Raw genomic sequence first — 17,650 nt, 5'->3', positions numbered from 1 at the left:
CAAGTTTGGAGGTTGAGTGCCAAGTGACTTTAAACATCTGTGAAGTGAAAATATCCCTGAACCAAGTCATGCTATTGTGTTAAAACAATTACTGTTACTGATCATTTTCTTGCCCTAGGTAAAGTACATCTCTTCCCATGGGAGCAGGTGTACTGATGACTTTGTGAATTATTGTTCCTTGAGTCACAAACAGACATATCCCCTCTTTTTTGGTGAATCCACACAATTTCTTTCTTTTTTTTTTTTTTTTTTTTTTTTGTCTTTTGTCTTTGTTGTTGTTGTTGTTGTTGTTGCTATTTCTTGGGCCGCTCCCGCGGCATATGGAGGTTCCCAGGCTAGGGGTTGAATCGGAGCTGTAGCCACCGGCCTACGCCAGAGCCACAGCAATGCGGGATCCCAGCCGCGTCTGCAACCTACACCACAGCTCAGGGCAATGCCGGATCTTTAACCCACTGAGCAAGGGCAGGGACCGAACCCGCAACCTCATGGTTCGTAGTCGGATTCGTTAACCACTGCGCCACGACGGGAACTCCCACACAATTTCTTAATATCACAAAGAAGGAAAGCTGTGATTTTTTTTTTTTTTTTTCCCAAGGAAGGATAAATTTCACCTGCCCACTTCTCCAAAGATTCATAGTAGATTTTGGAATCAGAATCAAGTGACTGGAGACACTTTGAAAATCTGCCCATTTACCCCCTGCCTTTGGGGTATTAATGACTACAAGATGGTGAATGCACATTTGAACAGTAAGAAGATCCTGCTTCCCAAAGGGAAAAAGAAGCTAGGAACAGACTCAGAGGAATAAGTTAGTGGACAGTTCTGTAACAAAGCTTAGGCTACTGCAGGATCTTCACATCAAAGTCAGGGCAAACACATTCTTTCACTTCGACTTCTAGAACATGACATTTTGCACAGTTATTTTTCTTACATTGTAATTCATTGTAGGATGCTAACAACTAGCATTCTGCCGTTGCCTTTTTTGTCCTCGCTATAAAATGTTTTACAGGCCAGCTTGGAAAAAAAAAAAATAAAAAGTGAAGAATTAGAGGGGTGTGGGGATTTGTATTTGAGACCAAGCCCTGCATTTAGGTTTCTCTTTAAAGGATGGGGTAGAACAAAAATGGCCTTCTTTCAAAATGCTTGTTTCGAAGAGCACTCTTGCCTAGTGCCATTCTTTCCTTCCTTTGCTTTTCTTTCATTTGTCTCACTTTTCCTCCACACATCCATGATGCAGATTAGCACAGGCCTCCAAGCCCCAGGCATCAAAGGAATTAGGTCAGACCCAGAAGAAATCAGGTTGAAGGCAAGAAAAAAAAAATTTTTTTAATAAAATAGAAGCTATGGTAGCTGGAACTTCTGTACTCCTTCAGGCAGGCTACAGAGCCCTGGCCTTAGATGTAACAGTATTAAGTAATTGGTATGTGTGGAAAAAAGCGAAAAGATGTTTGAGAGACCAAAGATTTTAATCGTATTAGCATCATAGTATATAAACTGAATTATTTAAAGCTTGTCTGTATATGCTCGGGTAGGCTGGGTTCTCAGGCTTAAAACAATATTGCAATTAGAAATAATTCCAGAAAAGATTTAGTACAATATCTGCTTTCCCATAATTTATGGGTTTTTTTAAGAAGCTAGTTTTTATTTGTATTCCACCTGAGATTAGTATTTTAAAGCATATAGTATGTATCTACAGGAAATTCATTTTATGTTAGCCTTTTAATGCTTATTCACTCAAAAGCAATATATGATCTGCATTTGAGTTATTCTAAGGACAAAAAAAAAAAAAAAGACAGATTTTATTTAAAATATCCATGCTTAGTTCATTCTCCAGATGACCATTTTAGTTGCCATTATTACTGCCTCCAAAATGATTGGAGGAATAATTTGAATTCAACCTATCACATTATCCAAGGGCATTCTATGAATAGCAGCAACTCAGAGCAAGTTCTGGCAAAGATGCCAGGGCAGGCGATCAGAGTCAGCAATAACATTCAAGAGTGTTTTCCAGAGCTAGTGAATGCAGATGAGAATATTTATATGTTATCTCTCAAACTGTAGGAGGTATTTTGGGAAAGATATTTTTCACAATCCTTAAATTAGTCATTATGTATTTTCTAAGCATTTTAAAGTTTTTTTTTTTTTGATTATGATGAAACAAATCTTTGGGTGATGCTAGTCACATTTATATATGTCATCCCATTTAATCCTCCCAGACAGCCAAAAGGGATATGTTGGTGTCATTAGGATCCTCACAAATGATTAAAAACAAAAACAAAAACTGAGACACATGCATTAAGCAAAACGACCAAAAACCTCAGAGTTAAAAAGGTAACAGAGACAAAATCTGAGCTCAGAGCTTCTAACTCAAGTGCTAGTGTCTTCTGTATCTTGCTGCAAGAAGTTTTGTTTCAAAAAATGTGAAATTTCTTTAGCTTCTGAATGTAGTAAATCTCAGTTTGTGATAGCTCTTAATATAACCCTTCAAACTATTATTATCATCATTTTTCTTATCAATGTGTTAATTTTAATAAAGGAAAAATATTATCCTAGCTAACATATATTAAAAGATTATTTCATGCCAGAGATACATAAACTTTTCAGATTTTAATACTCACCATAAGAGATGAAACATTTGCAAATATTTTCTTCAATTCAGTAGATTTTTTTTTTTAGGAGTTTCCTTTGCTGTTCAAAAGATTTTAAGTTTAACTAAGTTCCATTTTTTTTTTATTTTTGCTTTTATTTCCTTTGCTTTAGGAGACAGATCAAAAAAAAAATGTTTCTGTGATTTATGTCAAAGAGTGTTCTGCCTAAGTTTTCCTCTAGGAGTTTTACAGTATCTAGTCTTACATTTAGGTCTTTAAGCCATTTTGAGTTTATTTTTGTGTACAGTGTTAGAGAATGTTCTGATATCATTTTCTTACACATGTTTCTTATACATTCAGTTTTCCCAGCAACACTTATTGAAGAAATTGTCTTTATTGTATATTCTTGCCTCCTTAGTCATAGATTAATTGACCATAAGTGTATAGGTTTATTTCTTGGCTCTCTATCCTGTTCCATTGATATATGTGTCTGTTTATGTCCTAGTACCATACTGTTTTGGTTGCTGCAGCTTTGTAGTGTAGTCTGAACTCAGAGCATGTGATTCTTTCAGCTCTATTCTTCTTTCTCAAGACTGTTTTGGTTACTTGGGATCTTCTGTGTTTCCATACAAATTTTTAAATTATTTGTTCTATCTATCATCAAAAAGGACACAAATAACAAATGTTTGTGAAGATTTGAAGGAAACATAATAAATGTCCACCCACTGTGGAACAGTTAAATAAATGATGCTACATTCACATAATGAAATACTTCATGGGACTAAAGAGATGATGGTAGATAAATATGTACTGATATGGAAAAATGCCCAAGTTACAGTAAGAGAGAACATCAAATTGCAGCATGGAATGTACCACGTAACTCCCTTTGTGAATTATTGGTGGGAATATAAACTGGTGTAGTTACTATGGAAAACAATATTGGGGTTTCTTAAAACACTCAGTATAGAACTATCATATGACCTAGCAGTTCCACTCCTAGGTATATATCTGAAAACAAAATAAAACAAACCAAAATCCCCACTAATTTGAAAAGATATATGCATCCCATTGTTCACAGCAACATTATTTACAATTAACAAGATAGGGAAGTAGCCTAAGTTTTCATCAACAGATGAATGGATACAGAAGCTATGGTATATATCTACAACGGAATGCTACTTAACCACAAAAAAGAACAAAATTTTGCCATTTGCAGCAACCTAGATGGAGTTGGAGGGCATTATGCTAAGTTCTTAGAGAAGGACAAATCCTATGTGATATCGATTATATGTGGAATTTAAAAAAAAAAAATGCAACAAACTGGTGAATGTAACAAAAAAGAGTCAGAGTTACAGATATAGAGAACAAACTAGGGGTTACCAGTTGGAGCGAGGGGAGAGGAAATCTAGGGGTGAGGGATTGGGAGATAGAAACTATTTGGGTATAAGATAGATTCAAGGATGTATTGTACAACACAGAGAATACAGCCAATATTTTATAATAACCGTAAATGGAAAGTAACCTTTAAAAATTTTATAAAAGTTTAAAATTTTTTGAAAAGAGATATAATATTATACCCAATTTGACTAAAAGGGAAATTGAGGCACAGAGATGTTAATAATTTCCCTTAAGTTATCTGCTAGAAAGGAGAAATGCCAGCATTTAGCAATCTGGTTCTAAAGCCAGGACACATAACCACTAAGTTTTATTGCCTCTCCAGGTCTTTGTTAATTGAGTCATTGCGTCCTGTTACATGTAAAGGGGTGGGATTTTGTTAAATGACTCTGTTGTGAATATAAAAGAATACTGATTAAAGACACATTTTGCATATGCCATGCCTTTCATCTGGAATTCCTTTCCTCTTCATCATCTGCCTAACTCTTCTTACTTGTCTTTTAAAATTCAGCATGAATGTTAGCCTTCTCAGACCTTCTAAATCAGTCTGATTTGGAAGGCCTTCTGCCCTCATAGGGTAGTGTTATCATAGCATCTATCCCACTGTATAATATGGATATACTTTCTCTTCAACTGAGCTCTAAGCAACTTTAGGCAAAGGACTCCAGCTTCTGTGTCTTTATATCACTAGTAATGGTATTAGTCATGCAGCAGGTACCCTAAACAGCTTGGGCTTATGAATGGATGAAAACATAAAATGATTTACAAATAATTTGTTGGGAATAGATGGGTGACTGGAAGAAGGTAGGATGATGGATGGATGGACAGTTGGAAATATAAAAGATTAAGTGCCATAGAGACGTAGGAAATGTATGAGTCATCCCAAAGTATGTGCCAGCTTTAAATGGACATATTTCTTTAAAAATTGACTCATTTTCCTACTTTAACTTGAAACACCACTGTTTCTCCTCTTATTTCCTTTAATAGCCATTAATGATGACTAAGTCAGTCAGTGATGAATTTGCCCTTGAAAATGTTCCCTACTATTTTGCTATGCATATATCAAAGATTTGGAGCCTGATTTCATTTCTCTTAAGTCAGACATCCTAGATATCTTTGGATAGAGGCACTGTGTTTCGCTCCCTGGCTGAAGCCTTCCTTTTCCTCCACCATTTACCTGACAGGTGCTACTTGAAGATTTGGCTTCTGTTACCCCTACTAGGTTTAGCAATGAAAACAGCATGAAATCTTAAACATATTGCCAACTGTGACTCTTCTACTTCAGAAAAGATATATCATCCTGTTCCTAAGAACTAACAGACCACATAGTATTCCCAATACTTTAATATTATGCCACTCCAAGCATCAAATTACATATACCTACTTGGCAGAATAAGAAAAAAATAGTGGCTTCCTTGTTAATAGCCAGAACATTGAGGAAAACATTAATTTCACCTAAAATGGGGGCATAGAAACTGTAGGCTACCATCATGAGTGCCTTTGGGATACCATTTATGAATATAATACTCCATTAAGAATGCAACTACTGAAGAGACATTTCTCCATGAAAGATGTGGGGTTGTTTATAACCAGAGAAAAATTATCCTTGCCTTTGAGAGTTGCATTAGATAATTATTAATCAAAACTTAAAAATATAAAGGCAAGTAAAGTGTGGCCTTTTACTTAAAGTCAGTAGTTTACCAACTTTTGTCAAGAAAGAGTATACAACATTTATTTTTTTTTTACACTCAACCAACTTCTCATTTGTGATGTGATAGACTAATTATTTTCCACCATAGTATGATTTATCCATTCATTATTTCATCACATATTTATAGAGAGCCAACCATTTGCTAGGCACGACAGTGTGATATACCTTTTTTCTCTTTTACTGGGTTTTTGCCTCCAATGACCTAGTGTTTATGACCATAAAAATTCATGAGTCAGAGTTCCTGTTGTGGCACAACAGAAATGAATCCGACTAGTTTTCATGAGGATGCAGGTTCGACCCCTGGCCTTGCTCAGTGGGTCATGGATTGCCATGAGCTGTGGTGTAGGTCACAGGTGCAGCTCGGATCTGGCGTTGCTGTGGCAGTGGCATAGCTGCAGCTCTGATTAGACCCCCTAGCCCAGGAATTTCCATATGCTGCAGGTGGGGCTCTAAAAAGAAAAAAGATGCAAATGCTGCCATAGTATGGAAGTGTGTGTGTGTGATTGTGTGTGTGTGTGTGTATTATGTATTTATATTTGTGAGTAAATATATATTAATGCAGAATATGTAGATTTAACTATGACACTGTATTTGTGGCAGAAGTTTGCCAAACCTATTTAGAATGCGAACAGCAAGGGACACTGGAGGGAAATGGAGCCACACAGGAAGTGTAAGAAGTTGGTGAAAGTGGCCTGAAGACCTAGCAATCAATATACAAAAGTCATCCCAGTTTTTAAAGGCTACCATTATAAACTTTAAACCAAATTTAAAATCACAAGTTGGAAACTGTTTGTGGGTTATCAAAACTTTCTCAGCATCTGGTTCCCTCTGTGCTGTCTCATATTCTTGCAAGCCTCATGGGATGTTTCTTAAACACACTTCACCTTTCTTTCTTCAATTTCAGGGTAGAAAGGGTCCCTTTAACTCCTGGAGACAGTAAATCACAGTTTGTGTGGTAGTTCTCTGAAGACACTTAAAGGACTGAATTGGATGCTCTACATAGCACCCTTGCCAAAAGAGTTCAGAAATGACTTCCAGCTTCCCACAGTCATAAAATGGCACTGTTTGGCATCTTTAAGGTAATAAAAGTGAATTTTTTTCCATTCTGGTAAATGAGAAGAGAGGCCTGGTTGTTTGAAAAACTGATTAAAATTCATGTGTTTCCCTCAAATTATAGAGCATGATATGAACACGCATGTGAACTTCAGACCACCTCAGAGCTCTATTATATCCAGCTCTCTGAGGAAACAGGATATGCTGGTGGGTGTGTGGAAGGGAGCCTGGGAAGGACCCATCAGGTGCTATGAATACTGAGGACATGATTCAATAGGTGGCACTCTTCCCTCTGAGTCAGCGGTGAATTCAGAGTGTGCTCTTTGGAGGATATTATTTTGCTTGAAGGAAACATTTGGGAAGTTCTTAAGTGTTTCTGGCACTGTTAAACAGCTGCCGAGTCTAATCGCAGACTGGGGCTGTATTTTGGTGAGGGGAAAAGCTCTAGAAAACAGGTTTTCGGTCTTTAGGAAAGAGGCTTATGTAAGGCGTTGCTGTCATTTGTATACAAGACATTTTAAAATTCTGTTTCCCTCTCCTCACCATTTCAAAGGAAAATCTTTTGTCATTTCTGTTTGACTCATAGGGTCTAGGAGGAAGTTGGATCATCTTCCCTTTCCCATCTGGTTATTCATAAGGCACCTGCATCTCTTATGATTTCTCTTAGACTACACAATGCTACCCACTGACAACAAACATTGTAAAAAGGAAGACCACCTTTTAGAAAAGGCACCTGAACATTACAAACTTGCCAGCCAAAGGCATGGGATGTAGCTTTCTATCCTTATTTCAACCGTACCAAAAGTAGAAATTATTATTGTTTTAACCAGAAAACACAAGATGGATACTTTTTACCTATCGTCCAACCCACATTTGTCTTGGTTTATGTGCTACAATTAGAAGGCTATTACAAACAAATTAGTAGTATTACGGAAGAATTTTTAAAAATTTGCTGATTTCTATTATTGCCTTCATCTGTTTGTCACATTTCTAATTAAGAGACATCAGGGTGTGCGTTTATATAATCTCTTTGTTAAAATTACGTAAAGGCATCCTCAGGAGTTAGGGGCTAGCCCACTAATTAGGCAGACAAAACTATTAAAGAGGTTAAACAGACTATTATGAAAGAAGCAGGATGTAGACACACCCCAGTTTAAAAATAGTGGGGAAGGAGGTGTCCCTAACAAAGACATAAAAGAAAAGGAAATATTACCCTCTGCTCTGAATGATGGTTTATAAACACTTGAGTACATGTTTATTAAGTCTATGACAGCTTGCTTCCACAAAGAGAGAACTAGATGTAAATGCTAATGCCTTTTGCTCACAAATACTCCCAATGAGTATGACCCAAATCAGAGCATTCGACTTTAGTGGGTAACCATGTGTGATAAAAAGGAGGATGCTTCCTTCTGGGCTAGCCTTGAAATACCAATGGAGGCAGTGTTCCTGCAGCTGGTCCTTGACCTTCCCCTTCAAATACTTATTTACCTGTTAAATTATATAGTCTCCAAGCAGACTCATGGGAAAAGTTTGTGAAAGAAAACTCTAGACCCTGATACACTACTGCATCCATAATATGTAACACAACATGTTTACAGATCTATATCTGCCCTTATCCCTTTGTAATTAGGCCATTCTCTCAGTAGTTTGAACTATGAGTTCTTCATGGCCAGGGACCATGTCTTCTTTAACTAAAAACAGAGTAGGCAATCAATAAATATTTGCTGAATGAGTGAATACCTGCATAACCATATAAAAATGAGTTTCTTATTGTTCTCATTGCTAAAGTGGAAGTAATCTTAACTTCAGCAAATATGTGAGGGTAAGAACACTCATGTTCTTGATTTTAAGTGTAATAATTTTATCCCTAAATATAGGAACTATAATGAACTTAACCTAAACAATCATTCTACTTCAAAATATTAAAAGTTTTAATAAAGTAATGGCTAGCAAATTTAACATCTCTAGCTCTTATATTAGCAGGGACTCACTAAAGAGTTTATGATTATCTTTAATCTTGTCACCTTGTTACCTCCTCTGTAATTTAAATTATTTATTTTCTATGTTCCAAATATTATTATATGCATATAGTAAATAAAACAATGTTTCCTTTGAAAATTTCTAATTGTGCTCTCCTGTTCTAACATGTATGTTTTCTATCCAAATGATATTTGTCTGTGTTATGGATGAAATTCCGTTTATCCATTCATTTAATATACATTGGTTGAAGGCCTGCCATGTACAAGATAACCTACCAAATGCAAGGACGCAACAGAAAATATTTTTCTCTTTATCCCACATGTTCCTAGAGTTAACCTCATCCCATTGGATTACTTTGGTTTGGCCAGTGATTCTAAGTGATCTTATAGGCTAAAGATTTGCCTTTAAGAGGTGATTCTGAAAGTTGTTCACACTTAAGATGCATCTGTGACTATGTATGTAGGAAAACAGGTTCTGAATTTCATTCCCCTGGATTCAGGCTCAATAGATTTGGCATAAAGCCCAGGAATCAGCAGCATTTCTAATAAGCTTCCCAGGTAATTTTAGGGAAGGTTTCCTCAGAACATGCATTAAGAGTCACTGCCTTAAAAATTAGGGATTTTTTTTTCATGCCATGCTTTATTCCAGGTATTACAAACATCTTTTACATCCTTATTATTTTTCCTATAAAATGCAGTTTAACTTTTCTGAATTGCATTTTATAATTACAACAGAATCTGTTGTGACTATGAAGAGTACTGTGGAATTTTGTCCCTCTAAAGGGTATAGGGATAAATGAGGAATATTAAAAGTGATTTTCTAAAAACTCACATTTTCATGATAAAAAATGCTTTGACTGCCATTTTTTGATTCTAAATTGGTAATTCATTAAGATGAATATCATAAATTTTGGGTCATTAATTTTGACTAATAGTTTACAAAATAATTCAGAAGTTTCCACTTGGTGCTTTTCTTTAATGCTTTCCTTTCTAATTTTCCCTTAAAATATCCCATTAGGTCCTAGTGCAAGTTTTTGCTATGACTTTAGAAGCATGTAAGGAAGAGGAGGGAAATCTATTTTCCTTCCTACATAATAGCTTACCTCAAGCTCTTTGACTGGATTCTTTTTCTCTCTAAGTCCTTTAGTATAATGGCATCATGTTATGGGATGTGAACACTGACATTATTGAAGGTCACAGGTAGACAGAAAAACTGAACTAACCTCTCCTTGCTGTATTAGTGTGTACCATTCTCCCACAGAGATGTTGGCTTGTTATTTCATAATTTGAGTTCCAGACATAGTGTTCTTACTTCTAAAGTTGATAGGTCATTTCTTTAAAAAGATTTTATATGTATCTAACCTTTTCTAATTTGAATATTGTCATTGTATGATATGGATATTTTAAAAAAATGTTTTTGGTAAGTCAGTGGTCCCCAAGCTACATTAGGGAATTTCCATTGATATTAACCCTAACTGCCATTTCCAGCCAAATGTGGCATTATTTGGACACTTTCTTTGTATGACAATATCACACTTACTTTTTCCCTTTAAAAAAAAATATGTATATAGGAGTTCCCGTCGTGGGGCAGTGGTTAACGAATCCGACTATGAACCATAAGGTTGTGGGTTCGGTCCCTGCCCTTGCTCAGTGGGTTAACGATCTGGTGTTGCCATGAGCTGTGGTGTAGGTTGCAGACGCGGCTCGGATCCCGCGTTGCTGTGGCTCTGTCGTAGGCCAGTGGCTACAGCTCCGATTCGACCCCTAGCCTGGGAACCTCCATATGCCGCTCGAGCGGCCCAAGAAATAGCAAAAAGACCAAAAAAAAAAAAAAAAAAAACCTAAAAACTAAAAAAAATATATGTATATAAAGAAATTCACTTGGAAACAACTAATAGTAATAGACAATTGTGATACGTTTAGTTTCATTGAGTGCTCTAACCACATTCATATAATACAAATAATCTAGCTCTCTGAAGACTGAAATCCTTCTGACTATTTGTGAAACTGTAGTGTCCAGCAAGAGCTACCCAAGAAATATGACAGGGCTAATCAAAATAGAATAAACCAGAAATATCTCCCTTTCTAAAAACAAACTAAAAAAGAATCAATTTTTATTTTGAATGTTTAAAAGCCTAAACAAATTCAAAGCACCATTTAAAAATATATGTTTCCACATGATAATATGCCCTGGGGCCTGGAAACAATTACAATAAAATTTTGTGGAGAAAACCCCCCACTGTTTCTGTGGTGGCATTTTTGCCATGGTTCAAATTAGAACTCACATAAATCTTGGAATTGAGCAAATAAGGAAATAAAAATCTCATAAAATACCTGTCTGTATTCAGGCTTAAAGAATGAATTTGGATAGTATTCCAAATCAAACTTTCTAGCTTGTTGAGGTTGATGCATTTATACTTGCTTTCCAATTTGTGGCAACTTATCTCAACAGTTCCAAGTTAAAATGTACACTTTGATCATTCCTTTTTTAATGAAATCATGATAATTTTGGCCCAATTCCCTACATTAATGTATCCATTTCTTCACATGGAGTTCTGTTAGCTCCTACAAATAAATGAACAACTGAAAGTTTTTCTCCACAAATAATGATGAGTCTGAGAATCCAGGAAACCTATACACTGTTCCAGTGGCAGGTCAGGCAGTGAAACTCAGGCTCAAAAGTGGACAAAGGAACTTTCCATCAACAGCTTTACAAGGATGATAAAGTGTAAGATAAAGCACATTTACACTTTTGACTGTTTCATTTTTAGCAAAGCCTTTTTCTCATACAGAAAATGTTTTTATCTTTTTAAATGTCATAATGGTATAATTATAAATGTTATGCAAATTATCTACTTACTTGCTGTATGACAAACCCAAAATTACAAGCATCATCAAACTTTGGGAAATACATAAATATCTCTAGGACAGTATTTTCAAATGATGCATAGAGGGAAGTACAAATGCTCTTGAACCATGGGCAAAGCTTTGAAAAGGTCTTTAAATAGGAAAATTTCTAGAGGAAAAGGCTAACTCTCACTTATGAACAGAAAATGCTGCAGTGGGTTAGAGGGGGCCCATACAATATTTTTAGTCTATCAAATCCCATCAGAGGGGGACACTACTAATGTATGTTTCTCACAGTGAAAAAGTCTCACTACCTGACTGCCTTCACTATCTTTGGAAATATATTGTTGGAAAAGGAAAATATTCTTTGTCTACCATAAACAGTCAAGAGATTAAATATTGTTATATCTAGGCAACAGTTGTCTGGTAGGTCTGTAATCGTAATGAAAGTTCATAATCCTCTTCCTTTCTTGTAAATCCCAATTTATAGATGTTAGCATTTTACCTAAACAGGAAAAAAAAAAAAACAGAAAAAAGAGAAGCAACCTAGCCTATAATCTCCTTTTCAATTGCTTACCAATAAAGCCAAGTGAAAACAGATTATTAAATTAGGCAATGCAGTTGGGTAGAAAAAAATGTATTTAAACCATTCTATTTGATAATGTTAATACCATAATTCTCATCAGTATATTGGATATCATCCTTCTAAAATACTTCAATCTCATTAGATGCCTATCTCTCATGCTTTAGTTTTTTGAATGGCTTTTTTTTTTTTTTAAAGTACTTTGTCTACCTATCTATCCACCTCTCATCTTTCTAACAATCCATTCTTTTTTTTTTTTTTACGCCCATGTCCACTGCATGTGGAATTTCCCAGGCCAGGGGTAGACCCAATGCCACAGCAGTGACAATGCCAGATCCTTAAATTGCTCTGCCTCCAGGGAACTAGATATCTTCTAAAATCAGGAGAAGGAGGCCTTTTCCATTGCCTTACCAAAAAGCTTTGACACTAATAAAAGCAAATTGAAATTATAAGAAACTGTGTTTACCTTCCAGGTTTGAAAGGAGTGACACCTCTACCCCTTGTAATGGATTTCAGCTCCTCATGATTTTTCATATGCTTTAGGAATTTTCTCGGTGTTGTTTTGCTAATGAGATAAAGTGCATTGTTTTGTCCTGCGGAATGGCAGAGTGATGTTAACACAAGCAGTTTTGATTTGAAAATCTTTATCCGGCATAATTATACATTCTGTCCAGGACTCCACTGACGGGAAGTAAACTGTTTCTCTCCCTCATTGTCGTGGCTAGGGGAAAGGGCAGTTGGGTCCAGTAGCTAACACTACAAAAGAAGCTCTCCTAGGTCGTTGGTGGGAAGTTCAATATTATCTCATTCCTAATAGCAGCTGCTTCTGTTTGAACTCAAGGTTATGAAAGATGAACTACATTAAATGGTAAATCGTTAAATATCAGCTGACTCAAAGCATGGTGGTGCGTTTCCCCTGCTTAAATTACCCGCATCTGTCTTCTCACATGCAAAGAGTTGCTCTTTACAATCATGTACTGAAGCCCTGACCGAAGGGCCGAGGCTGAAACCACACCAGAAACCTCAAAGAGCATCTTTTGGGTTTTCAGTTGGTGAGTAAATGATCATCAGCAAATGTTCAGTGGTGGAAGTAAAGCACAACATTGCATTGAACACAGCTATAAAATATTTAGGAATGCATAATCCCTTTAGAGTCTCATTTTTCCTCCTATTATGTGTTTATTCTTCAGGAAAAGAAAAACAACTGTTTAAATTATGTCCACCTAATACCTTAGATTTATTGCAAAGCCGACAATTTGCTGGTTTCCTTTTACTATTGATTCTCTTCTTACTTAGGGGGATGTGAACATCATAACCAGAGATAAAGCTCATACTGATTCAAAACTAAAATTGTACAATAACGGATGTCATAAAGCAAGGCTTCAGAACTGTTAGAAAAGTTAGACTCTTCTCATCTACTTGAATTAGGTGGCAGAAGAATCGCAAATAGAAATTAGAACTATAATATTACATTCCTAGCATGGCTTAGATTCATAGTAATATACTCACAACTGTAAGCAGTTACCATAAGACAATGGTCTTTTTTTTATTGTTGTCTTTTTAGGGCTTCACCCATGGCATATGGAAGTTCCCAGGCTAGGGGTGGAGCTGGAACTGCAGCCTCAGGCCTACACCACAGCCACAGCAACATGAGATCTGAGCCATGTCTGTGATCTACCCTGCAGCTCAGACAATGCCAGATCCTTAACCCACTGAGCACGGCTGGGATTGAACCCTCGTCCTCATGGATACTAGTCAGGTTCAGGTTCATTACCACTGAGTCTCGATGGGAACTCCACAATGATCTTTATCATCGTGTCGCATGTGCTTTCATGGTACTTTGCTTCACCGTGGGTTTGTCTTCTCCACATAAGTATTTGAGCTGTCATTCTGGTGTCATACTAGATCCCAGAATTGTAGCAAGATACTGGAGGTAACCATAGAACATCTCAGCTAACATATTTTTCCCTCTCCTGATAATATAGTCCTGGAAGAAAAGACAATTGGATTCACTTTTAGGTATACAATTAGTCATCTCTCTTTGATGATTTTGGACCTTGCTGTTTTCACAATTTGGGGAGAAAACATAAAGTTCAACTGCAGAGAATATATTCTGCCAATCATTTTTATGGTGTGCTTATTTCAAAAATGTATTTTGTCAAGTCATTCCCACACTTGTCTCATCTGGGAACATTTTACTTTCTACAGACAATAGAAAGAGGGTCTCTAAAATTTGCTTATGGATTTCCTGTCACGGCTCAGGGGAAACAAACCCAACACAGGTTTGATCCCTGGCCTCACTCAGTGGGTCAAGGATCTGGCGATGCCGTGAGCTGTGGTGTATGTCACAGATGTGGTTTGGATCCTGAATTGCTCTGCTTGTGGCATAGGCCAGCAGCTATAGCTCTGATTAGACGTACCCTGGGAACTTCCCACTGCTGCAGGTGCAGCCCTAAAAAGACAAAATTAATAAATACAACAAAATAATTTACTAGCCTTACTTACAGGCCTATTTCACACAAGGAATGAAAGGAAGAATTTTCTTTTAATTTCTGTTAAAAGATATCATAAAATTATTTTTATATGAATCATAAAAAATTTTGAGGAAGAAATTACTCAATGTAGCATAAAATATTCAACTTAGTATAAAAATATCTGAATCTTTCAAAAGAATACACATTTTTATATCCATCCAAATTTTCCATAGGACTTTATTATATTAAAACATACATAGATGCATTTTGTTATAAAAATAAATCTATGTTTTCATTGCTTTTTTAATTAGCACCTATATCCAGTAGAAATATCATGGACTATCTAACATGCACAAAATTGTATTTCATTTAGGGAAGAAACAATTATACTCTTGTACGAAATTATAAGGACCTGGACAACCATCTAATTGTGTGACCTTAGGAAAATTATCAGTTCTCTGCCACAATTTCCTCATTAGTATAATGGAACTATAAAGCCAATCTCACATATGTGTGAGAATAAAACAAAATATGTAAAGTACTTATTATAATACCCGGCACATATTAAACTCCAAAATGAAATGTCACTTTTGTTGCAAAACACATACTTTGTATTTCAAAAGCTATAGTACATAGTTTATCAGGTTTCTTACCTCTGCCCTGTTCCCTGCCCTGCTATGCATTTACTTAAAAGACTCCTTTTTACAGCTTTTCATTCCATGTGTTTTATCCACTAGAAATTTTTCCAAGACCAAAGGGTGAGAACAACTTGCAAATATTTTAAAAGAAAGCATATATAGCATGTGGTTACCTCTTCTGGGACATGACCAGACAAATAGAAAATGTCAGAGTGTCATGTTTTAGAAGAAATATAAATCTTCGTGAACTGTAGGACATGATTTTGCTAACACGAAAAGGAAAGACAAAAATTTTGACAAAATTAAACTTAATGCTATGGGACACAGTTATCCTCACGTTGGCTGCTTTTAAGATTTTATAGGCCTGTCCTCATATTCAGGTCAAACTAAAGATAGCCAGATATTATTTAGTCGTGTGTTGAGCTGGCAGGTAGTTATGCCCAGGATACTCTCTAGAACAGAAAGAAAACATACGCCTATTATTCAACACTGTCTTGTCACTGTATTAAAATATATACATCCAGACAGCCCAGAACGTTCACTGGACAGAAATAAGACTAGACCCTGAAATGGTTTGTGTAAACTGAGAGGAAGAAACATAAGTCAGTCATACAGAATCGGTAACTCAGATTCTGAATACTGAATAATCTAGCAAAATTACAAGCATCTAGCACAGAGTTGTGCATCCTTTCTTTTCTTTTCTTTTTTTTTTTTTTTTTTTTTTTTTTTTGCCTCACACATGGTATATAGACATTCCTGAGCCAAGGATCTACCCCACATCATAGCAGCAACCCAAAATGATGCAGTGACAATGCCAGGTACTTAACCCACTGAGCCACATGGGAACTCCTAGTTCACATCTTTGTCAATCAACTTCCATGTATTATTCCCATAATGTTATATACTCATATGTACTGTATAAATAATGAAGATATATGCTTAAGTGTTTCATGTTAAAATGCTACCTGAAATGTAAAAAGAAACCACTTAATTTTTAAACCACTTAGACTAATTTCATCTGAGACTGTCTTTCAACAAGTCATGTCATTACTGAAGCCAAGGCTAAATTGCTCTTTTTTAAACATATAAAGCCAATCTTTAAAGAGCTTTACAGAAATGAAAGAAGTGATTGATCTGGCTTCCCTCTCCTACAGTAGACAGAGATCTCTCTATCTACCAATGTCTCAGGCTCTCTTCATGGTCGTTCTTAACTGGAATAGTTACCAAGTTTCCAAGGATAACACATTTTACTATTATATTGCACATTTCATTTCATAAGGACAGTTTAATTTCTTTTCAATTGGAGGCAAAGATGACTTTTGTCACTGAAACTTCCAGACCCAGGTTGCTTCAAAGGAGTCATTTGCACATCAGCATTTATGAAGTCCTGGAGCTTGGGGGTCAGGAAGCATCCAAAAAAGGATAACGTATCACCTCACAACTGCCATCTGCTGAGTGTTTCCCTGACAGCTGTATCTTTTGACCATCACAAGTGTACAAATCACAAGAGGCACAAAGAAAGTGCACAGCCCTCAGACACAGAGGAAAATTCCATGTTCGTCTGTGAAACAGCATTGCTTTTAATTGCACCATAATGATTTTCTAACAGACACAATGGTATGTAGTGTAGTCTTAGAGCTGATTTAAAGCACACAATAAACCACAGGGCAGCTGAAAAACCAATTGAGATTTCTTAGTGCCAGGAAGGTTTTTGTCCTAACGTGAATGCTTAAGAGCATTTTTGCCAGCTACTCTGTCCACAATCCACTTTTACCAAAAATAACTGCCTCTACCATTGTGCTAGGACAGTTTTCAAAAATAAATGAATGTTTTTATTTCAAATATCAATATAGTTAAGCCTCAGTTTTCTTTTTAATCTTCATAATATACAATCCTAAAAGAAGACAAATTTATCAGTTGGGTGATGGCCCAAAAATCTTACTTTCCTGATTTTTTTCAAAACCATTTATTTTTATTCTTCACCTTCAGTGTAAAGTCTGCACAATGGCTGTTAGTCATTAATTCTTGCAAATCATTCTCTGGCATAGCAATTGAGGTACATTGAGACAGTGGAACTGGCGAGTCAGACATTGAAATCCTTGGTTTCTTATGTGGGCAATAAATAGACACTACCTAGAAGCTACCGTTAATTGAGGACCCACCACGGAGTGGTCCTTCTTTCTGTACTTCATAGGCTCGGACTCAAAAGATTCCAGTCAAAACCTCACATCGTATGAAAGTCTAATACTCTGTTTCTGGGAATTCAGTTGTCAAAATATGATGGATTAATCAGTAGAGGCTTTCTAGATCTTCCAGCTCCATTTCATTCTGTAGCATAAAGGAATGAGGGAGAGAGGGAGAGAGGGAATGGAGGGAATATCAAG

This window comes from Sus scrofa, chromosome 6 (assembly GCF_054392235.1).
Source record: "Sus scrofa isolate SSC_HxYL_T2T_F1_AM1 chromosome 6, Sscrofa_HxYL_maternal_Yorkshire_Landrace_v2.0, whole genome shotgun sequence".
Classification (NCBI taxonomy): Eukaryota; Metazoa; Chordata; class Mammalia; order Artiodactyla; family Suidae; genus Sus; species Sus scrofa.
This window is presented reverse-complemented; position numbering follows the sequence as displayed.